Genomic DNA, 26,522 nt, shown 5'->3' with positions numbered 1-26,522 from the left:
CCCAAAGAGCAGGATTTAGCTGAATGTGCCAATCTTTTCTAGCTTCATTGATTGTTTTCTTTAAAATTTTCAAGATAGTTTTGTTTGATGCCTTAGCTTGACCATTTCCTTGTGGATAATATGGAGTAGAAAACTTATGTTGGATATGAAATTGTTCACATAGCTCCTTCACATCTTGATTTTTGAATGGTCTTCCATTATCAGTGGTAATGGTCATAGGAACTCCATAGCAACAAATTATATAATTCAAAATGAATGATGATATTTGTTTTCCTGTCACTATTGTTAAAGCCACTGCTTCAATCCATTTAGTGAAAAATTCAGTAGCAATCAAAATAAACTTATGTCCATTAGAAAATGAGGGATTTATCTTTCCTACCAAGTCAAGGCCCCATTGAGAAAATGGCCATGATCTTGTCATAGGATATAACTCTTGTGCTAGTGCATGAATGAGATTCCCATGGATCTGACATTGTTTGCATTTCCTAGCATATGTGAATGAATCTCTCTCCATAGTAGGCCAATAGTAACCCATACAAAGAAGTTTCTTAGCCAATGTTAAACCACTTGAGTGTGTGCCACAAATACCTACATGAACTTCATTAAGAACTTTCTCAGATTCTTCTTTTTCAAGACATCTCAACAAAGTACCATCTAGACCACACCTATGTAGGATATCGGTAATAATAGTATAGCGAGAGGACTGGCAGATAAAATTCCTTCTTTGATTGTAGGATAAGTCAAGAGGAAGGATATTTTCTTTTAAATTACTGATAAGTTTGACTGTATAAGGATTGACTGGTTCCTAATATATGGCAAATTCGGCAGATATGTTGGTATTGAATGGTAGGGGTTAAGATATATTCCACGAGAAATTTGTAATGATGTTGATTCTCCTTATTTTGCAAGAGAGATACTATTGTAGCCATTGCATGTACTGCTTTATTCTCATTACTTGGAATCTAGGTGAATGATATTTCTTTAAAATGTTCTTTAAACTCTTCTACTAGTTGTTTGTATGGCATGAGCTTATCATCTTTAGTTTGATAATTATCATTTATTTGGTTGATGATAAGTTGTGAATCACCATAGACATGTAGTTCTTTGACATTCTAGTCAATGGCCATCTTGAGCCCAATAGCCAATGCTTCATATTCTGCAGTATTGTTGGTGCATGGAAACCACAAGTCTATATGATTTCAGAATTGTGTGTCCCTGAGGTGTGATGAAAAAGATTCCTGCGCCTGATCCATATTGTGTATAAGAACCATCAAAGTACAAAGGCATGTTGTGTTGTAAAGGTGCATCAGCCAATTGATCAGCAATGAGTTGTCCCTTGATAGCTTTTTGGTCAACATACTCTATATCAAACTCACTCAGTATCTTAACCCATTTGGCTAGTCTTCTTGTCAAGGTTTACTTGTTCAACAAATATTTGAGTGGATCTATCTTTGCTATTAGTTTCACAAAATGAATCAACATATAATATCGCAACTTCTGAGTTGCAAATACAACTGCTAGACATGTCTTTTCTATTGAGGAATAATTTAATTCATAGCCAGCAAGCATTCTACTGATATAATACATTGCTCTTTCTTTTCCTTCTTCATCATGTTGAGCTAGGAGAGCTCCTAATGATACATTTATTGCTGAGATATAGAGCAACAATGGTTTCCCTTTGGTTGGTGATGCTAGTACTGGAGGACTCATAAGATATTCTTTTATTTGCAAAAAAGATTCTTCACATTTTGGATCCCATTTGAATGGAATATTCTTATGTAGAAGATGTCCGAATGGAAGAAATCTATCTACTAATTGAGAGACAAATCTCTTGATCGATTTCAATCTTCCTTGTAAAGATCACAATTGACTTATGTTCCTAGGTGACTCCATCTCCATGATGGATTTGACCTTTTCAGGATCTACTTCAATTCTAGGAGCTGATATAATGTACCCAAGAAGTTTTCTAGAGGTTACCCTAAATGCACATTTCTTTGGATTTAATCTCAATTGATATCTTTCCAGCCTATCAAAAATCTTGCTTAAGATGTTCAAATATTCTTATCTTGTATGAGATTTTGCAAGTATATCATCATGTCATGGAAATTTGTCGTCATAGCCCTTTGATAAGTTGCTCCTACATTCTTAAGCCCAAATGGCATAACATTCCAACAATACGTTCCCCATGCACAAGTGAAAGCTATCTTTTTTTGATCTTAAGGTGCAATTCTTATTTGATTATATCTCAAGAAGCCATCCATTAATGAAAACATCTCATGCCCTGCTGATAAGTCCACAATTATATCAATGTTTGGTAGTGGGAAATCATGTTTTGGGCATGCTTTATTGAGATCTCTAAAATCTGTACAAACTCTTATGCTTTTATCTATTTTTGACACTGGTACAATACTTGAAACCCATTCTAGATAAGCAATAGGTCTTATAAAACCTACATCTAAAAGTTTCTTCAGCTCAGTTTTTACAAGAAGAGCAATGTGTGGAAGCATCTTTCTTAGCTTTTTCTTAACTAGTTTTGCTTTTAAATCCACATCAGGATGATGTATGATAAGATCTAGATTAAGTCCTGGCATGTTTGCATAGGACCAAGCAAAATTTATTTGTTTTTTCTTAAAGAATTTCCATGTATTCTTTCCTTTCTTCATCTAATAATGAGGTAGCATAATGAAGTATTTTAGGATCCTTTGATGTACCAATGTTTACTACTTCTGTTGGTTCTATTAGGATAGCAGATCTCTCCTGAAAATATGTAGGAAAAATGTCAAACTTTCCATCTTCTGGTGTCTCAAAGAGGTTTTTTCCATTAGATACATCCTTTATTTTCCCTTTTGATTGATCTAGTGTTTCCATGAAATGGTTTTCAACAATAGGTCTCCTTCCTTGTTTTATTCCACTTTTGTGAATGGAAAGTTTGGCATTCTCCTGACTACAAGAAACATTACTTGATTCTGCAATGGAAGATATCATAGGTGTGATGGGTTTGACAACATTAAGGTACATGGATAAGTCATGATCATTGGAAAAGATATTTAGTTCAGGGTTTTCTAAATTATCCCAATCACTTAGTTCAGGATGAAGAAGGGGTAAATCATAATCACTGTCATCATTAGGTGCTTCAAATTTCATGACATAATGATCATAATTTGGCATAGAGTAGGTAATGTCATAGATTAAATGTTTTTGAGAATTGTCTCTCCCAACCATCTCCCAATTAGTTCTAACAAAATCAGTATTGGTATTTTATGGTTCACACTCAAGTGGTTCTTCAACTAACGTTTGTCCCTTAAACAAATAGATTATATCAACACACATGTCTTTAATACTGCAAATTCCTTCTTGATTGACCTCATTTGAATTTTGGAGTTGACATACTTGTGTACATGATAAAGAGGATTCTTTTGCTATATTTTGTCTTCTTTCAAACTCAACTTCTTCTGGACTAATAGTCAATCCTACTTGACTATCTCTTAATTCTTCTATGGTTCTGCCACATCTTGTTCCTCTTTTGATGAAAATATTATACTTCCAAATGCTTGATCTATCCCTATTGGTACTTCTTGTGGCATTACTTCTTTGTCTTTGTCATTCATTTTCCTTTCTACATATGCCTCTTTTCTCTAAATTCTGAGTTATTCTCGTCTTCTTTCTAACTCCATCTTTTGTTTTGTATTTGTAGTCACATAAATCTGTCCACTTAATTAAATGAATATTTAATATTTATTTGATTATTTAACCATCAATTAATAATTAATTAAATTAATATATTTAATTAATTCATCTTAACCCTCTTCTCCTATTAATTAAATAAATTATTCAATTTATTTGATTTAATTCACTTAACCAAATTCATACCATTAATTAAATAAATAAATCATATTTGTTTAATTAAATCTTCTCTCACATTTAAATAAATTAATATTTATTTAAAACCCCCAAAATCCCACTTCTCACATTTAAATAAATAAATAATTTATTTAAATCACCTTTATCCTCCACCCACTTGTATTTTCCTACAAAAGCAAGTTGCACAATTATTTTAAATAAATAATTTATTTAAAACACCTTTATCCTCCACCCACTTGTATTTTCCTACAAAAGCAAGTTGCACAACTATTTTAAATAAATTATTTATTTAAAATCCTATTTATCCTCACCCACTTGAAACCTTTAATGGTTTTCCTTAAAGTATTCAAACTTGATGGCTTTAAAGTCTTCAAACTTGATGGCTTCCTTCTATAGTCTTCTTAAGACTTTAATGGTTTTCCTTAAAGTCTTCAAGCCTTTAATGGTTCCCCTCAAAGTCTTCAAGCATTATAATGCTTTATCTTCCTTTTTCTCATTTAAATAAATTAATATTTATTTGAATATTTATCCAAATACAACTTGCACACATTTATTGAAATAAATGAATTTTTATTTTAATAAAATCCTATTTTCCCTCACCCACCAAATCCACTTGCAAAATCTAATCCCCTTCTAGATTCTTCTAACCCCTTCCTAATTAGCTTAATCCATCCCCTAATTATTGTCACATTCCTAAGCAAAATGGAGTCACTTCTCAAAGCCTAAAAGTCTTGGATAACCTTTGAAAGCTTCCAACCTTCAACCACTAAATGGCTCAAAGTCTTTGATAACCATTGAAGGCTTTCAACCTTCAACCACTTAATCCCCAAAGTCTCCAATAACCATTAATGGTTACCTCAAACCCTCCCACATGGTTAAAACATTTGTTTTGACTCAACCTCTACCCAACCCAAGGGTCTCATCAAGCCTTTAATGCTTTGACCATGATTATCTCTTAATCATTTACACAAAGGTTTATCCTTGCATTAACTCCTAATCCAGTGGGTAATCCTAATTTAGACTTGACCCTTACCTTCTAGATAACCATGAGGTCTTCTCAGGCCTTTAATGCCTCCAACCTCTTCTCTCAACCCAATCCTATGTTGACACTTGTCACCATTTTATTGGTGCCAATTGTGCACATGGATCCCCAACTTTCAAACTTGGCCCTTGATTAAACCATTCAATCTTAACCCTTCATTTCCCCATTTCTTCTATAAATAGAACCCTTCTCCTCAAGCAAAAGGAAGCATTTAGAGTATTGTTGTTATACTGGCATTAGCATAGAGCTTTTTCATAGCATCACTATCTACTCTTGCATAGTATTTGCTTATCATATTCAACCATCTTGAATCTCCCTATGGCATCCATGGCTAGTGCTAAAAGCTGAGAGCTACACTCATTTGGGACTTGGAGAGGAGAGAAACAAGGGAGAAGCATCAAAAGGCATCATGGAAGCATCTTAGGGAGGCTCTTCTCCTTTCTTTTATTTTGTTAAACTTCTTTCATGCTTTTTAAAATCTCTCTTGATATGTTTGGAATGGTTTTTAGTTCTTTGTTTTGTTTTTATGGTTGAAACTAACTTATTAACATTGAACTTTGTTGTTGCCTTGTCCCCATTTCCATGACATCATTTGGTGAACCCAACGTGAATCCAAACACCAAAAAGATCAACTTTTTTTTTAACCAATAACATGTTTGAATGTTGAAAATGTCACACAGGTTGCGCTTTTGACACTGTTTTGGTGCGTTTGACATTATTTTGGCGCTATTCACCCTATTTCAGTGCTTTTCCCTTCTCTGTCTTTCCCTTTCTTTTAGTGCGTTTGTGTTAAATAGTGCCTCTGTTCAAACGCAGACTAGCGCTATTGTAACAAAACGTTGTACAAATCACCTTGTAACCAAAAAAAAAAAATTAGGCTTGTAGAAGCCCACCAAATAGGCGGATTTTACTAACTATTTTTCTCTTTTGTGCAGATTTAAATTAGATTAAAAAGTAGATTTATATTTTTTTACTAACTTGTTTTTTGAAGTTGGTTTTAAAAATGAATTCACTTTTTATTTTGGTTTAAAATTAACTTCACATTTCAACTTTGGGCTTTTAAAAAAAGAATCACAAAAACAAACACGCAAATTTTTTTGTTGCAAAGTTAGGAACAAATTCTTTTGGTGCTTAAAATCAACAAGGCAAATTTTATTTCTTGCATCAAGATAAAACTCACAATCCACACTTCCATTTTTGGTGCAAATAAAATTCACAATCAACTTGTCTCATTTTTAAAGCAATTTTACTTCATGCAAACGTGTTTTTCATTAAGTTGACCAGGATTTTCAAATTCTAGTTTACTCCAACAATTGCCTTTGAAAATTAAAAAGAACACCATGATTGTTGGAGCAACATCTCCAAATAGATAGAAAATCATTGCGATGACAAATTAAAAGGAACAAGTGAATTTTGTGTTTGGCACACTTGTGCAAAAGAGTTGGTCGAGTGGTCCTACCTCTAACACACACTATCCTCTCCCTTGGCTCTCGTGGTCCTAGGTGCAAGAGAAAAGTGTTAGTAACGCTCAAATTTTATCTTTTTAAGAGAGGCCTACCAAGGGATCGATACTCTTGGGAACGACCTCGAGCGGTAAATCCTTCGAGCCGCTATAGAAATCAGGTGAGAGCGAAAGCTGTAGCCTTGGGTATAGCTGTTCCTACAGTGTAACTGGCCGAAAGGACAAATGGGCCCCACCACCAGTTACAAGGCTCTTAAGTGAGTCACTGCAGAATGAACTTATGTCCAAAAATATCGAACATGACTAAACACCTTTAAGTAGTAGCCCACCCGTTCTATTGATTGAGGATATTTGAGATATAATTTAGTGCAAGAGCATAGATGGTTTTGCTCCCAAGATACTCACCATACATATTTCCTTGAGTAGAAACATAGCTTTTTGAAAAGTCACTTGTGGGTTGATAAAAGTGGTGACTCCCCCATCATAGGGATCATCTATTTGTTATGCTCGTGCAAGACTTAGTATATCACATCCTTACCTGCCACGGCGGGATTCATAAGGTATGTAGTACCAAAGTCGAAGAAATATCAAGATGTGGGCTAAATTTATCACAACTGGCCATTTGACCTTAGGGATAAAAAGTGTTTGAAGTGTGTTCATTTTAAAGACCAAGTGCAAATTGAGCCGACTTCAGGCTTTGGAAATACACCTTAAAATACATCTAAAGGAAGGGTCAAAAACAAGTCCAAGGATTGGGTTGATCTAGACCCATACTCATTTGTGCCTTTGAGGCAACAGTCTTGTGTTTGTGTGCTTGCTTTGTTTCCTTGTCAAAGAAAAATCAGAAAATCAATCCCAAAAACACAGTATTCATCCAACATTTCTCAAAAACAACCAAACACATCAAAAACAAAGTACAAACAACAAAGAGTCAAATTTTATGACCATTCTTCACATCTTGCGAAAGAAGAAGTGTCATCAGAATATCAACTTAAGAAGGAGACCATTAAGCTCAAAGGCTTTGATCAAAAGAAGGAAATTCTTCTATCTCAATAGATAAATCTTTGTCTCACATAGAGTCTTTCTACATCGCATGCGTCTCTATCTTCAAGGTAAAACAAACGAATTTGATTCCGAATCATTGAACCGCAGAGCTTTTATGCAATATAGAGCTCTGAGTTATCACAAAAATCAAGGAGGAAAGATTAATCCCAACTTCTTCCAAAACATCTGTATCACCTACAACACAGCTCGAGAAGTGCCACCAATGCCTGAAAGGGAAGAAGTAGAGTTTGTTCCATTTGTAACACAAAGTTTTTATTGAAGTTGAAAACAAAACATCCATCATCTCATTCATACATCATTTTTCCATCATCAATTCATCCCAAAACTCTCAAAACATTAAGAGGTTCTTGTCCCAAGTTCTCTTTTAGATATTGCTTGAAATCAAACACATCACATCACTTTTAGATTGTTTCTACATCTAGGATAAGCTCATCCTAAGAGACACATCTACGCAGGTTAAAACTAGTTCATGAGTGAATCCTCTCATTGCTAGGTAGTCAAAATCTGTAACACATCTCAGATTTCTCTACACCTTATCACATCCAAACTCCTCAAAACAAACAAGCAATTCAAAGAAGGAATTTCGGTTACATCTACCTTAAAGTGCTAGAGATCCCCATACAATACAAATCACCAATCATCAATCTTTCATCAATAACTCATCATCATCTTCAATCAACTTCAACACAAACTTACAAACAAAATGGCTCAAACCCGATCGCGATCAAGGCAACGAGAAATAGAAATTGAGGAAGAAGAAGACAACCTCAATGAATTTCAAGAAGCACTTGGAGGAACTGTAACTGACGAAAACCCAAGTACTCCCACTCCTTCAACAATCGAAAGGGCTCAGCATAACCCTCACTTCAACAGATTATTTGATGAAATATTAAGGAGCAATGCGGATGCTCACTTCTTAAAACTCGCTCAAGAAGGAGCCAAACTCCCCTCGGACTTTGATCTTTCCCAATTAAGACAAGCATCAGAAAGACAAAGTCACCATGAGGAGGAAAGGGGTAGAAATCACATCAGATATAACATTCCTCGAGGTAACCCACCACCTCCTCCTCCAAATGAAATAGAGATGTTGCGGCAACAAGTCGAGAATCTCGCCCAACAACTTCATAGTGGTGTTAAGACCAATCAATTCTCACTTAACGACATCTGTCCCTATCCTTTTGATAGGAATCTTTATATGCCACCCTTTCCACGCAGGTTCGAAACACCCAAATTTGAAAAATATAGAGGAAAGGGGGATCCCCGTGATCATGTCTGAGAATTTCATTCCGCTTGTCTTGAAGTGGCTTATGAGGACACATACCTAATGTGCCTTTTTCCCCAAAGCTTGGGAGGAACCACCACATCATGGTTTTCCTGACTACCAGGTGGCATTAGAACATTTGAGGAACTCATCCAGAAGTTCCTATCTCATTACTCTCATAACATTGAACGCGACATCACCATGGCTGATCTATGCAACACCAAACAAAAACCAAGTGAATTATTCTCAGTATTCCTACAACGATGGCGCCAAATGTCTAGCAGACGTTCTCTTCAGTTACCTGAATGAGAACTAGTGGAAATTTTCATTTCCAACTTAAACGAAGAAATGGAATTTCACCTGGATGTCAAAGACACAGACTCTTTTAACGATATGATCACCAAGGGTTTAAAATGTGAAAGGGCACTCATCAAGAAAGGACTCATCAAAATCTTTAATGAACCAAAAGATGGTCCTCGCCCGCGCTTCAATAGTGATAAACCGAACTTCTGGAACAAGAATAAAAATATCGTCAACGATGGGGTTGTGGATGCTCGAACTATCCAAAATGCACAACTTGTGGTTCGATTTGCAGGACAAAATCCTCCACCTCAAAATAACACAAATGTTCCTCCTAATCAAGGTCGCATCACATCTCAAGATGAACCAAGTCCTCGTCAGCAAAAACAAAAACGCACATACACTCCCTTAGGGGAACCCATTGAAACAGTGTTGCGACAACTCCTTTCTCAGAATTTGGTCACTCTACCTAAACTATCCAACTATGAGCCTCAGGTCAAACCAGCATGGTGGAGAGATACTGAACACTGTGAGTTCCATCAAGGACGAGGACACAAGACAAGTAATTGTCACCGATTGAAGGATCTCATTCAGGATCTTATTGATCGAGGAGAAATTGAAATTGAAGGACATGACCCAAAAACAACCAATAATGATCATCAGATGTTCAAGAATCCACTTCCATCACAAGATCAAAGGGGTCCTTCCACTTCCTGGCGAGGCACTGATACCACTGATTATATGCAAGCTGCGTATAATTACACTGTCAATCACCTGTATGATGCCAGTGAACAAATTGCAACCATAACCTTCAAAAATCCCACCTCAAATTGCAATGTTGTTACGCGTCGCGGCAAAGTTACCATCAAGGCAGCTCCACAAGGTACCACCTCCATCCCAAAGTAGTACAATCTTGTGGAACAATTAGATAAAACGCCTGCACTCATTTCCATTTTAGAGCTATTACGCCTATCACCATCTCATAAAACAATCTTGGATCAAGCACTCCAAGAAGCGTCAGTCCCTGCAAACCTGAACACGGACCAATTTCAAGCCATGGTTGGAAATCTAAAGTCATCACCTTGTCTCACTTTTTCTGAAAGTGACAACTCTTCTTTCCAACAACCTCATAATGCCTCACTCCACATTGAAGGCTTTGTCAACCAACACAGGATCAAGCGAGTCTTGATCGATAATGGAGCAGGCCTAAACATTTGTACACTGCAATTGGTCACAGCATTGGGATATGCAATAGAATCAGTGGATCCTCGCAAGAAGATCACCATTAAAGCCTATGATGATGCAGAGCGTTCATCTAAAGGAGCTGTGGTCCTACCAATCCGAGTGGGCCCTGTGGTAAAACACATAATTTGTCAAGTTCTGGACCTTCCTCTGCCATATAATCTATTATTAGGGAGACCTTGGATACATGCCATGCAAGCCATTCCATCTACCTACCATCAATGTATCAAGTTCCCACATAATGGTGCAGAGATCACAATCCTGGGCGATGCAAATCCCTTCGCATTTTGCCATAATATTAGCCATCAACCAGAGATTATTGTTCCTAATAATAGGGAAGCCATTTCCTCCACATCATATGTAAATCCTGCCTCTCTTGCCAGTTCAAACACCCCTATACCCAAGCAAGAAAAGCTTAAAATGAAAATCGCAGAGGAAGGTCCTGGAGAATACAACTTGAGTCAGCTCTTTTGTGTGGGACAAATGCCCACTTCTCCTAGAACACATGGTAAACCACAGCAGTTGCTCCAGCAACCACTAATCACGCCTCCATGTGCCTTGACGCCATTCATCCTTGGAAAGAGTCAAGAGGAAGAAACACAAGATGAGGACCTAGTGGAATGGATCTATAAAGATCCCATCACCACTGACAAACCGCGAGTTACACTTCCTACAGAACAGTATGGCAAAGGCCTCCTCATTATGCAAAGAATGGGATATGATGGTCAGAGTGCTTTGGGATACTGCAAACAAGGACGACATGAACCGCTGCTGCCAGAGTTCAAGCCCAAAGGTAATACAGGCCTAGGCTTTGAAAAAGAGATCCTTCCTAAACTCAGATTTAAAGGAAAACCTAGCAAACCATTTTGCCCACCTACTATAAAGAGGACACCTTTCATAATCAAAGCACCATCAAGCAATATTGTCACTGCCCCATCGAGGCTCACAAACCCACCGCAACCGTCATCAGTGCCAAAAATCCCACCAATCGAACTAGTAATCCCATCCACAGCAGTCATCACATCAATAAAACCATTCATAGCAGAAACTATATTGGAACCCGTAGCAGCATCTATGGCACCAGCCGTTCCAATAGAAGCCACTAAATCAACCCTGTCGATACTTCCAGTGACAAAACCTTTAAACCCCATCACAGTTCCTGCAGCACCGATCACCTCAAAGGTACATAAACAAATCACACCTGCAGTATTCAACTCCAGCGACATCCCAGTATGGTATAGCAATCGGATGTTGGAAAGTGATTTAGAGACCGACTCACATGAGTGGGAATTTGATTCTATATAGCTTAACACTTCAGATGAGGAAGACACGTCACCACCTCCGCCACGCAAAGACATTCCTATTTACGGAGAAGCACAGATAAAGACCACTTGGGTACCTGAGCTGGAAACATCTTCCACAGACCCTACGTCTCATCCTACGCCGGATTCTGATAGGGAGAGTACCATCAACGACCTTCACCACACTGTCTTAACCCTCACTGATACATCTCCCACACTTAACTTAATCGATGAAGTAATGCCCATTATCCACCCTGAACTCATCGAATGGAACCAACCAAATCCCCCATGTCTTGACCTCTTCCAAAACGATGAGGCTATCATTGACTTTTTGGAATTAAGGGATAATCTACCAAGCGGGGATCACAAAGCTGGATTCGCCATTGAACTTAATAGCGCAGCATACTTCGGGGCGGATGCCAAACCCTTCAGCTGCAAAAATATAACATTAAAACATGGATCTTCCAGTGAAAACCACACTGTGGCACTATTTGATCCAACAAAAGTAAAAAGAAAGAGCGTATCCAACGGTGAAAACCTCTCTGAGGCACTTGAGGATGAAGGGTTTGACATTCTCCCTGCTAGTACACAACAGGAACGATCAACGATTCTTATCGAGGAAACCAAAGAATACAATGTGGGGACTCCTGAAAACCCTCATATCATACATCTGGCATCTCTTCTCACTCCAGAGGAACAACCTCAATTCATAGAGTTCTTCCAGAAGCGTCAGATCAACTTCGCATGGTCATATGCAGACATGCCTGGGCTTGATCCTGATTTAGTCATGCATCATCTTCGTAAGATGCATCCCCAGATTGCAGTGCTAGTCAAAACAGAACTCAAGAAACTCCTAGATGTTGGTTTCATTAGGCCAATTGATTATGTAGAATGGATCTCCAACATTGTGCCTGGCGGCAAACCAAAAGGGGGCATCCGCATTTGTACTGACTTCAGAGATCTGAATAAGGCATGTCCTAAGGATGACTTTCCCCTACCAAATATCGACATCATAGTGGATTTGACAGCAGGACATGCCATGCTTTCACTCATGGATGGCTTTTCAGGATACAATCAAATAAAGATCGCACCAGAGGACCAACATAAGACAGCCTTCACATGTCCATGGGGCACATACTGCTGGAATGTAATGCCTTTTGGTCTAAAGAATGCAGGAGCAACCTATCAAAGAGCAATGACCACCATCTTCCATGACATGATGCATACCATGATGGAAGACTATGTGGATGACTTACTAGCAAAATCACTTACTAGAGAAGGACATCTCCACATCTTAGATCAAATCTTTGATAGACTGGAACAATATCATGTTCGACTCAACCCAAAGAAATGTGTCTTTGGAGTGACCTCCGGGAAACTTCTAGGATACATTGTCTCAAGCAAAGGCATTGAGGTCGATCCAGCAAAGGTTCAGGCAATAATGGACATGCCACCACCAAAGAATATCAGCCAGCTAAGGACATTACAAGGGCGACTTCAATCCATCCGAAGATTCATTGCACAATTGGCTGATAAGTGTCACCCATTCACACACCTGCTACACAAGAACATACGCTTCCAAGGGGATGACAGATGCCAGCAAGCATTTCAGGTGCTTAAAGACTATCTCATGAATCCACCATTGCTGATGCCACCAGATCCAAGTAGACCATTATTGCTCTATATCTCAGCAACAAGTACAGCATTGGGTGTACTACTGGCACAACATAATGCAGAAGGAAAAGAGTGTGCTATTTACTACATCTCTCGCACACTGGTGGGCTATGAACTCAATTACACACCTATTGAGCGAGCTTGCCTAGCAGTAATCTTAGCAGCCACTAAACTGAGGCACTATCTGTTGACACACAAGGTGCAACTCATTGCAAAGATTGATCCACTCAAGTACTTACTCAGCAAAGCAGCATTGACAGGTCGCTTGGCCAAATGGGTAATGATTCTAAGTGAATTTGACATCGAGTATGTAGACCGTAAAGCTATCAAAGGGCAAGTTATTGCAGATCAGTTGGCCGATGCACCACTCATAGGCGATCATCCTCTCATTTCCAATTTTCCAGATGAAGAGATATTCATGATCACAACAGCACAACCATGGAAACTATATTTTGATGGTTCATACACTAGGCACGGCTCGGGGGCAGGCATTTTGTTTATCACACCTCAAGGTGATAGCATCCCGAAGTCTTACAGGCTCACATTTCCATGCACAAACAACATAGCAGAGTATGAGGCCTTGATCACAGGACTCAGGCTAGACATACAATGGAAATTACAAGAACTGCAAGTATATGGCGATTCCCAACTAGTCATTCGACAAGCAACAGATGAGTATCAGACCAAATATGATAAACTCATGCCATACAAGCAAATGGTGGACAATCTAAAGACATCATTTACTACTATCACTTTTGAGCAGATGCCAAGAGATCAGAATCGAGCTGCTAATGCTATGGCTACCATCGCATCTCTACTAGATCTTCCACAGAATTCAACACACTACGAGTTCTTGGTAGAACAGCTTTGGATCCCCGCTTATGATATCCCTGAATCTGAAATGATATGTCGCCTTGTTGGTTCCGAATCCCCATGGTACGGTGAGTTCTACACCTATCTCCACGATCATACCCTTCCTCCCAACCAATCGAATAACCAACGTAAAACCTTCATTCGCCAAACTGCTCGATATACCATTATTGCCGAAACCCTATACCGACGCGGTCTTGATGGTACTCTCCTTCGATGTCTAGAACAAGGTGAGATAACAAAGGCTTTGGAAGAGGTACATGAAGGAATTTGCAGGACTCACTCAAGTGGTCCATCACTAGCCAAGAAGATCATGCGAGCTGGATACTATTGGCCATCTATGGAAAAGGATTCCTACTACTTTGTCAGGAAGTGCAAAAAATGTCAAGTTCATGGCGACCTAATACATGCACCAGCTCAAGAACTGCAACCAATCACAACACCATGGCCTTTTTGTCAATGGGGTCTTGACCTTGTGGGTAAGATTCATCCATTTTCATCCAATGGCCATAAATTCATTATTACCGCCACCGAATATTTCACCAAGTGGATCGAAGCTGTTCCACTTACCCAAGTCACCGGCAAGCAGATCGCCTCATTCATCCTCAATTACATCATCTGCCGGTATGGTGAGCCCATGTCCATTGTCACAGATAACGGTCTTCCTTTCAAAAATCAGGATGTCCGTGAGCTTTGTGAGAAATTTCATATCCAACACCGCTTTTCCACTCCCTATTACCCACAAGGCAATGGTCAGGCCGAAGCATCCAATAAAAACATATTGAGGATCCTAAAGAAGACAGTCAATGATGTCGGTCGTGATTGGCATGTTCAATTGAATCCAACGCTATGGGCATATCGAACTAGCATTCGGACCCCTACAGGTGCAACTCCTTATTCATTGGTCTATGGTGCAGAAGCTATCTTACCTATTGAGGTCGAGATACCATCCTTACGGGTTTCATTGCACAATCTCATCGATGATGAAGCATACAGAGTATCCCGTCTTCAGGACTTAGAGTTACTAGATGAGAAGCGACAAGCTGCATACAATCACCTCAAAGCCTATCAGCAGCGCATGAGTAGAAGCTACAATCACCGAGTTAGATCTCGTACATTTGAGGTAGGTGATCTTGTTCTACGAGAGAATCCTCGCAACCAACCAAACAGAGAACATCAAGGCAAGTTTGAATCAAACTGGTTGGGCCCATATGTTGTCACTGCTGTATTCAGGTCCGGGGCATATCAGTTGGCTACATCAGACGGAGAACCGCTCGCAGATCCAATCAATAGCATGCACCTCAAACGGTTTTATACCTAAGGTATACAGAGCATCAGGCTCCCCTACATATCAGAAAATATCAAAAACATTCAGAAAATGTCCTAAAGAAAATACAAAACCATTCAAAACAAAAAAAAGTAAAGAAAAATCATGCATCCAAACGGTGAACAAACACTTCGGTGGCACCTTGGGTAAGTGCGATGGTGAAAACCTGGCAAACAGGCGCCACTCGTAAAGGCAATGGCTCCAGTATCTTTCAGGCTCGTTGCGATCACATTCATGCACACATACATCCATCCATCCCAACCATGGCTTGTTATTTGATCTGCAATTAAGAAAGTACTCCATGCGTCTAGCATCCCACCTTTTCATAGTCAGGTCTACAAACTGGGGGCAATACCCTTACCCTAGTGATGGAAGTGGATTCTACATTGTCTTATGTGTCATTACGCTCTTCATTCAGGCAATCATCAAAAATATCAAAAACATTCAAAAAAGGACTCACAAAATCCAGAAACATTCAAAACAACTCAAAATCCAAAAACATCGAAAAACCATCGAAAAATCACACAAAACATGGCAACACCTTGTACATACCCATCCATGCAGATACCAAAACAAACATTGACAAAATACTCACACAATGACCATTTACCAATCAACCACACACTCAACATCAACAATCAAACTGTCTTAAACAAGGATGCATCCTTCCTTACCAAAACAAAGACAAAAGTGACGTTTTCTTTCACAAGAAAATTATGTTAAGCTATCAAATGCTTGGTTGATTCGTGAGTAATTCATTTGTTTATCTGTATCGGGATCTTTCAGCATTGTTTTGTATCATTTGCGCATTACTTCCGATGAAGTTCTGGGGCATGTACTAATGGTGTCTACGTGGGAAGTTCACTAGGCTACGTGATCTTATGCCAAATGCAATCATAGATCACTACGGCTTGCTGACTACAGCGTATACCTCGACTATATGAGCATGAACCATTACCAAGGATCCATATTCTTTTATTCTTTATGTATATAGTGTTTGTTTACAGGTACAATGCTCATTCTTTGGTTCCTCCTCATCTAATTTGGATAAAGGTTTTTATTTCTTAATATGGTATGCACTTGTCTCAGGATATGATCAGCCTAAGATCAAGGAGGACGATCCAAGTCATGCATGAACGGAGATAATCCTTGTCTGTTCCGCAAGCAATACTCAGGTCAACTTGATCCATTATATCAAGTTGTTTGTATTAACTTGCTATATCAAAATCCATGTAAGAAATACTTTGGTCATCTTGAATCTTTATGTCAAGTTGCTTGTATTTTCTTACAACATTTTAAAGCTCAATGATGAAAAATAAAGCACTATGGATCGTCATCTCATCTCATCTGTATATATTGCATTTCGTTGCATTCCACCCATCCATACATTCATAATAGATACATATCATGCATACATAGTCATAATAATGCATACTCTATTTTCCTCTTCTTCCATAGGAATGAGTCATAGGTCCTCCATTTCTTCTAACATCGAACCCCCCCAACCCTCCCCATCTCAACAATCAACATCACATACCCTACATCGTGTCCCAATCAACCTAATCAAGCCACGTTCATCACCATCCATCTCTAAATAGGAGGGATTGTGTTTCCTATCCTAAGTCATCCAATAAGTCAAGCCAGTTACTCTGTCTACACAGATACATCGACTCACACACACCTAGACTATCAATAGATACTCTGATCATGTATCTTTGGGTCTCAACAGGTAATCGATTATGGTAATCCTAGACTACATCAGGCATTTATCACAATGACCTAGTCTCAACGGGGCTGCCATGACTCCCCACAACCATCCATCACACGCACACACTATCAATTGATCAACCAATCAAACACAATCCAATGGACAATTACATCAATTGTCTACGTCTCAACGAGTATTTTTCTTCATATACCTTGACTTCATCGGGCAATTACATCAATTGTCTAAGTCACATCAGGTCACTTTGATTCACTTACTCAGACTTTATCATGTCCAAGCAACCAACTGACATCAACTGTCACGCTTTGACTTGACCGGGGCAATTAAACCGATTGCACCAGATTGTCCAACCAATTTTGATCAATTGTATAGCATCAATCAAAACCCCACACTACATCTGCTATGTATCTCTTGCATGACCTCAGGGTACTCGTTGGCTTGTTGTTTCTTCATATTCACTCCATTTTCTCCCATTCTTTCATCATTAGTTCTAATTTCTTCTATTCTACCTCCCCTCCGCTTTTCATTCTTTTTCGAGAGATCGCCTGATTTTTCAAAAAAATTCGGCCCATCCCTCGAGGGGGCATACCACCCATTAAATTTACATTTTATGGGGCATTTCTTCACACCTATTTTTCTTTCTTTGAAATGACGCGATAAACTGCACCGTCTCAAAGAGGGGCAAATGTAGTCACATAAATCTGTCCACTTAATTAAATGAATATTTAATATTTATTTGATTATTTAACCATCAATTAATAATTAATTAAATTAATATATTTAATTAATTCATCTTAACCCTCTTCTCCTATTAATTAAATAAATTATTCAATTTATTTGATTTAATTCACTTAACCAAATTCATACCATTAATTAAATAAATAAATCATATTTGTTTAATTAAATCTTCTCTCACATTTAAATAAATTAATATTTATTTAAAACCCCCAAAATCCCACTTCTCACATTTAAATAAATAAATCATTTATTTAAATCACCTTTATCCTCCACCCACTTGTATTTTCCTACAAAAGCAAGTTGCACAATTATTTTAAATAAATAATTTATTTAAAACACCTTTATCCTCCACCCACTTGTATTTTCCTACAAAAGCAAGTTGCACAACTATTTTAAATAAATTATTTATTTAAAATCCTATTTATCCTCACCCACTTGAAACCTTTAATGGTTTTCCTTAAAGTATTCAAACTTGATGGCTTTAAAGTCTTCAAACTTGATGGCTTCCTTCTATAGTCTTCTTAAGACTTTAATGGTTTTCCTTAAAGTCTTCAAGCCTTTAACGGTTCCCCTCAAAGTCTTCAAGCATTTTAATGCTTTATCTTCCTTTTTCTCATTTAAATAAATTAATATTTATTTGAATATTTATCCAAATACAACTTGCACACATTTATTGAAATAAATGAATTTTTATTTTAATAAAATCCTATTTTCCCTCACCCACCAAATCCACTTGCAAAATCTAATCCCCTTCTAGATTCTTCTAACCCCTTCCTAATTAGCTTAATCCATCCCCTAATTATTGTCACATTCCTAAGCAAAATGGAGTCACTTCTCAAAGCCTAAAAGTCTTGGATAACCTTTGAAAGCTTCCAACCTTCAACCACTAAATGGCTCAAAGTCTTTGATAACCATTGAAGGCTTTCAACCTTCAACCACTTAATCCCCAAAGTCTCCAATAACCATTAATGGTTACCTCAAACCCTCCCACATGGTTAAAACATTTGTTTTGACTCAACCTCTACCCAACCCAAGGGTCTCATCAAGCCTTTAATGCTTTGACCATGATTATCTCTTAATCATTTGCACAAAGGTTTATCCTTGCATTAACTCCTAATCCAGTGGGTAATCCTAATTTAGACTTGACCCTTACCTTCTAGATAACCATGAGGTCTTCTCAGGCCTTTAATGCCTCCAACCTCTTCTCTCAACCCAATCCTATGTTGACACTTGTCACCATTTTATTGGTGCCAATTGTGCACATGGATCCCCAACTTTCAAACTTGGCCCTTGATTAAACCATTCAATCTTAACCCTTCATTTCCCCATTTCTTCTATAAATAGAACCCTTCTCCTCAAGCAAAAGGAAGCATTTAGAGTATTGTTGTTATACTGGCATTAGCATAGAGCTTTTTCATAGCATCACTATCTACTCTTGCATAGTATTTGCTTATCATATTCAACCATCTTGAATCTCCCTATGGCATCCATGGCTAGTGCTAAAAGCTGAGAGCTACACTCATTTGGGACTTGGAGAGGAGAGAAACAAGGGAGAAGCATCAAAAGGCATCATGGAAGCATCTTAGGGAGGCTCTTCTCCTTTCTTTTATTTTGTTAAACTTCTTTCATGCTTTTTAAAATCTCTCTTGATATGTTTGGAATGGTTTTTAGTTCTTTGTTTTGTTTTTATGGTTGAAACTAACTTATTAACATTGAACTTTGTTGTTGCCTTGTCCCCATTTCCATGACATCAGTATTAAATAAGTCTTCCTTTGTAATAGTTGTTTGGTCTTCATTGTTTTCCTTACTTGATATAGTAGATAAGACATCTGGACCCCATTCATACTCATTTGAATCTGTCTCTGAACCATGATCTAGGACTACTCCACTATACCATACAGGAATGTTGCATGGTGCAAAAAGTTCTCTGATTTCTGCCATCTCTGTTTTCACTGCTTCTGGAATATCTTGTTCAGATTTTGCATTTGTTTGTATTTCCAGAACTTGTTGACAAGATTCTTCTTTACCTTTGATGGTAATCTCCTCTTCTTTCTTTTCATGGTCTTCTTGCTTCTTTTGTTTATTGGTTACTATTTCTGCCACTTGATGTAGCTTTTCTTGCCATTGTTCTTCTTTAGAGACTAGTTTCTTTCTCCACTTTTGTTGTTGATGATTATATTGCTTTTGATTGGATTTTAGATATCCAAGCCCTGATTTATTTTCTTTGGATTGCGAGTGTGGACAAATAGGTTCTGAAATACCTTGATGCCACTTACCAATTGGTCCTTTTCCTTCATATCCTATTTTTTGCATGATTTCATATCCTTTGCCATATTGTTTTATGGGAATATTGACTTCTCCTATTGTTTCTATAGTTTTATCTTCATCCTTGTACAACCAACCAAGAATGTCTTTGTCTTCATTTTCTTCTTCAAGAGTTCCAGTGCTAACAAATGTTCCTTTAAACATATGTTTTGGTCTTTCTGATGTCTTTGATTGAATATCTGTAGGCTTTCCATATGACTTAGGGGAAAGTGGAAAATTATGCAAAGAATATTTTCCCATTCCATCATCATTTAATTTGAGCTTTTCCTCAAAGGTTTCCCATAACTTTTCTTGAATTTCTTTGGTAGGATAAACTAATTCTCTGTTATGTGGAACTCTTGTATCTTGTGTTGGCTTCAAATTATTGCAATATTGACTAGAATCTGCAATTATAGTGATCTCTTGTCCTTCATGAGGAAATTTTACACATTGATGATATGTAGAAGGAACTACTTGCATTTTGTGAATCCATAGTCTTGCTAGAAGAATGTTGTAAGAGAGGTTCAAATCTAAAACCTGACACAATCTATTCCTTTCCACAGGTCCTATTTGATTGGTAACACAACAGTTCCGTTAGAAGAGCATTTTGCTTCATCATAAGCCTTAATGGTTATTTTCTTCTTTGGGTCCACTGCATTTTTTGAATATCCCAAAGATTTTATCAAACTTAATGCACAAATATTTAAGTTGGATCCATCATCTATGAGTACACGTTTGACATGAGTTTTATTAATGGTGACTTCAACATGTAAGGGAGCATTGTGAGGATGTTGTAAGGATGCATCATCATTTTCAGAAAATGATAAGCAATGAGGAGCTATAAGGTATCCTACCATGTTTTGGAACTGATCTATATCCAAATCTTTTGAAACTGTTGTTTCCACTAAAGCTTTCTCCAAAATTTCCTTATGTATAGGTGAAACCTTGAGAAGTTCCATAATTGATATTTGAGTGGGTATTCTTTGTAATTGCTCTACTAAATTGTATTGTTGTGAAGTGGATGTTGGGTCTTTTGTTACACCTAAAAAGGTAACCTTTTCTTTGCTTCTTGTAATAACATTGATTGGCTCTGAAGATTGATTATCTTTAACAATGATAACATTTACCATACTATCATATGTATAAGTGTAATTCACTTTGGCTTTTCCTTTGTCATCTTTTAATTGGGATGGTTCACCTTTGTCATAATTCAGAAGTGGATTTTTGAAAGCTAGGTGTGATTCATTTGTCTTATGGCTATCCACTGTGATAGTTTCATTATCGATTAGATCTTGGATAAGGTGTTTCAATCTCTGACAATCATTTGTTTGGTGTCCTTTATTCCGATGGTAATTGCAAAAATGATTGTCATTCCACCAATTTGGCTTGACTGGTGGTTCATAACTTCTTGCTTCTAGTAAAACAATCAATTTGTTGGCAAACAAAGTTTTTAAAGCTGATTCCAATTGTTCTCCAATGTTTGTGAATTTCCTTCGAGGATTGGACAAGGACTTGGTTTTATTATTTTCTAGATTGTTATTTCTTGGGATTTGACTCGATAGATTAAAAATTGGTTGTTGTTGTTTTGTATCACTATTATCATCATTTCCTCCATTACTGACATTCCTATTCTTTGACCAGAACTTGGGTTTTTCATTGTTGTTGTTGTTGTTGTAGGAATTATTGTAAAGTTTTAGCTCTCCTTTCCTTACCATCGTGTTCTCTATTTTCAGACCATTCTTGATCATCTTGGCAAAGGAGGGAGGACATTGCATTCGTAGTCAATAACTCATTTCAATGATAAGATTATCAATGAATATATCCATTTTTTCTTGATTAGGTACATCTCTTGGATACCTATTAAACATGCATTTCCATCGTTGTAAGAAGATCATAAAAGATTCACCGTTCTTTTGTTTAACATTGCATAGATCCAACATTGTTATCTCATTCCTTATATTGTAGGAGTATTGTGAAATAAATCTATTCACAAGTTCTTCAAAAGATTTGATCTCGGATGGTAATCTTGAAAACCACTCCATTGATTGTCCATTTAAAATCTTGGGAAAAGGACGCATAAGGTAAGTTTCATCGTCGACAAATTCCATGCTCATAGTACAAAACTCCCTAATTTGATCTTGACGATCAGATTTTCCATCGTATTTATCATATTTAGGGATCCTGCAATGTTGCAGAATTGGTACCATATTTAGTTTTTTATCGAAAGGATATGGGCATATATCTTCCAATGAATACTTCTTGGAGCTTGTTCCATTTTTCATATCTTGCATTTGTTGTTGTAGATTTTTCATTTGTTGAGTAAGGTTTAACAACGGATTATCCAGATAATTTCTCCTTGTTTCTTCGTATGTTCTTTTATCACTACACTCTTTTCTTGTGTCATCTCTTTCTTTTCTTATCTCTTCATGACTTTCATTGTTCACATCTTCATTATTTCGATCATCTGTGTATTGGGTGTTGCCTCTGCATCTTGTTTGAAGCTTTCTATGTTAAAGTCTTGTGGTAGATTAGCTCCATATTTTGCCAACATCAAGAGATATTTCTCTTTTTGTTTTGAGCCTATCAAATTTGAAATCTTGCTCAAGGTCTCTAATGGTGCTATTGATTTCTTCTTCGTCAACAGTGGTATACCCAAAAGTTTGGAATGTAGGATTATCTTCTTCCTCCATTTGTTGTTTTCTCAGTTGTTCGTATTGAGATATAGTCCAAACTGGCATGTGATTATTTCAAAAAATTTAAAATTTCCAAAGGACAAAGTCAATAGGTGATTATTGGTTTAGGGAGATATGCTTTGTTGATTTTGCTGCTATTGTTTGTTCATTGTGATAAAGCATCTCTTTGTTGAAAAGCACGTCCTTGCAAAATTTCTGTATCAAACTCTATACCGCAGCCACGTAAGTAGTGACGAAAACAGTGTAGGAATGTCCTATGTTTTAATAAGATCTTGTGTTTGATATACAAGAATCTTATTCTTTTCTGAGTAGCTTTATAACTAGGTTTTCTTTTCTTAAGGTGATACTTAAAAGTCATATAAGCATCTGACGGTTTACAAGTTTGTTTGATTCAAAAGTTGGTTCAATTTTGATTTTGATATAAGCTAGGTTCAAAATAGGAAAGACATATCCAGGATTATGAACATAGGATAAATTGATCAAGCTTTGTGATCGAGGATTTGATTATCTCGATGAGAGACTTGACAATGATGTTGATTTTTTTGCACTTAGGATGTTTGAATCAATATTGTTGAGTGTTTATGCTTATAGAAACCTTTTGTGAATAGCATGTTGGATTAGTGACCCAGTTGTTGAGCTAGTTTGAAAATACATGATGGATTAGAGACAAATCTACTCAAGAAGTATTTCTATACTGATGTTTTGACACTATAGCTTGATCTGGTGTTTCAAATATTGGAAAGTCTTTGTATTACCCTTTTGATCAAATTTTCCAGCAATTTGTTGGACTTTTTCTCACTCATAGATGATAATTTTCTTCAATTTTTGACGATTTGGAACATGTTACAGACATAGAAGACACAATGTTTAATAAACAAAATGCACAAGCAAGTACAAATCTTATGCTAGGTTGAAACAATAGTTGTTGAATCTCACATGGGGTTTCCCCCAAGGCTACGCTATTCAAAGCGGATATTTAGATGCTTGACCCCAATAGCTCCACCCTCGGTACTCACTTCTCTAGGGCAGCCAAGCACCAGTTTCCATGAAAACTCCCCATGGAAAAATTTATATCTCTACTAAGAATCGTATGTGTGTGTGCCACTTTAGAGGTCCAACCTCCTGTGCTAACAACTAGAAGGATTTTGGCAACTAGTACAATTGGTTTTTAGTAAAGGCTTCTAGTCATGTGGCCATACATGCAACACTTTCAAAACTGTATATATAGAAGGTTCCCAGCCTATAGAGGTTACACTCCATAGGGTTTATGGGGAAACATAGTGTCGGTATGAACTTATTAGCACATTTTGTTTGGGACTTTCATCACAAACACAATTTAATTAGAGTGGATTGGAAGGACTCGGTATTAGCCCGTTTCCACTTTAGGTCATTCCCCTCTCACTGGCCCCCTTAGGGAAGCTCAAGAAGGTAGGCCCTTATAAAGTATTTAATTACTTGAAAGTAAAGAAAGCATAAAAGAGTGGGTTTGGTTTTTTGATCACCCAATTAAGGGGAGAGCATATACCTACCACTTTCGAGACATGGAATATAAGTGTTCTTTTTAACTTTCCATAGCAATGTGATCTATCCTCTATTTGGAGATGTTGCTCCAACAAGCATGGTGTTTATTTTAGCCTTTTTAAAAATCTACGTGCAACTATTTTAGAGAAGTTACTCAAAATGCAAGTTGCATGCTATCAATTTATCCCCTTAGTTAGACTAAATGAGCAAGACATGATATATTACTTCCCAAAATAAGCCTTTTAATTAACTAGATGGGAAAATGCATGGTTGTGAGCAAAGGTGAAGGTTGAAAGAAAGGGGGGAGGAGAAGACAAGTGTCACTCATCTCACCTTGACTGGGTTGCTGACTGAGGGAATCTAGGGATGGTTGGAGAAGATTTAGACATGAGAGGACAAGTGGACTCAAGTCCTTCCTATGATGTAGGGATGTTGGAGAGAATATAGAAGAAGGTTATGAAATATGTGTATGTACACAATATTTCATTAAGTTTGGAGGTTGAAGATAAATGATGAATTAATATTTAAGAAATATTAATATCTTTAGCCACATGATGGATGAGTTGGTAAAGGGGAGATGAAGTGGAGATGGAGGGTGAGTTGGATAAGAGAGATTGAATAATTTAAGAAAATATTTAATATTTGAGACTATAGGATAGGAGAATAACCATTAAATATTAGATATTTAATTGTTTGATTTAATTAACTTGATTAGAAGGATAATTAAATATTAGATATTTAATTAATTAGAGAAATAGGATAGATGAATTAATTAATAAAATATTTCAATTAAATTAATTAATAGAAAGACACAAAATGAAATAAATAAATTAATCTTTTCAAATTAGCTATTTAATAGAAGAATAATTATATAATATTTATTTAATCGCTCATAGCCAATTTTATGTGTATACAAAGATAACAATTTTTATCTTGGGAATGAGAAAGTTCATTGCATGTAATGCAAACCACGTGATGAGTTACAGAGTTCAATGAAGCAGTGATCAAGGAGCATTCGACATTATCTTGAATGATGTGTAGAGATTATTATGTAATCCAATGGTCATACTTGAACTGATTTGTTTGTAATCTCTATGAGAGAATTAGTTTTGTGTTGTGTTACCGACCTATTGATTTGTTTATAAGGTCGATGAGTTGTTTTGTTTTAGAGTTGGAAAATTTGTAGTTGAGTGTGGTTGCCGAACCAGATGATGTATTTGCAGTTTTTGTAAAGGCAGATAGTAGCATGAAAAGGATCTGAACAAGCAAGTGTAGTGCTATTCAAACAAATCAATAAACCCCTATTATTTTCTAACAATTATAGCAGTTAAAATCCCCTAACTGGGTAAGCTCTAACAAGCTTAGTGTTATTAAAATACTCTAACCAGGTGGGCCATTATCTTGGATTTCAAATCCTCTATCGAGGATACTCCTCATAGGGTATTGCTTCTAATAGGGCATTATAGTCAATCCCTTAATCGGGTGGTCCCTAACAGGATCTGTTCTTAATAGGACTTATTGTAAAGCTTTAATAGGCTTGGCTCCTAATAGGGAAAACTTCACAAGAGTTCAAAATACTTGTGGGTATTCATCCCCACCGTGGTTTTTCCCATTTGGGTTTCCATGTCAAAAATATTGTGTCAAGTGGTGAATGTTTTTGTGGTTATGTTTACTATGGTTGAATTGCTTAAATGCTAAATCCACTTTGATATGTTATGTTAACCGGCAACAATCTGAAATGAGGTTTTACTTATGTCAATAAATTATTTGGATGTTTGTGAGTTTCAAGTTATTTTACTGTTAGTCTGTTATAATAGTCAACCGGTTTAACTTGACAATGATATTGCATCTTGTCAATTTAGAGTTTTCTTTAAGAGGTTGATTTTGAGATTGGAGAAAGTTTATATCAGTTTTTCTATCTACTATTTCACCCCCCCCCCTCTTAGTAGTTGACTGGATCCTTATTCTTTCATCATACCATTAATTGGTATCAAAGCTTTTGAGGTCCTCTAAGGTGTAAGCCTAACAGCTTGAGGTAAAGATCTTGTAGAACATGAAGAAGAAGGAAAGTCCAAAGTTTAATAGAGAGAACTGCAAACTATGGAGTGATAGAATGAAAATTTATATCAAGAGTC

The sequence above is a fragment of the Cryptomeria japonica genome, chromosome 2 (genome assembly GCF_030272615.1).
Source record: "Cryptomeria japonica chromosome 2, Sugi_1.0, whole genome shotgun sequence".
In the NCBI taxonomy this organism is placed as follows: Eukaryota; Viridiplantae; Streptophyta; class Pinopsida; order Cupressales; family Cupressaceae; genus Cryptomeria; species Cryptomeria japonica.
This window is presented reverse-complemented; position numbering follows the sequence as displayed.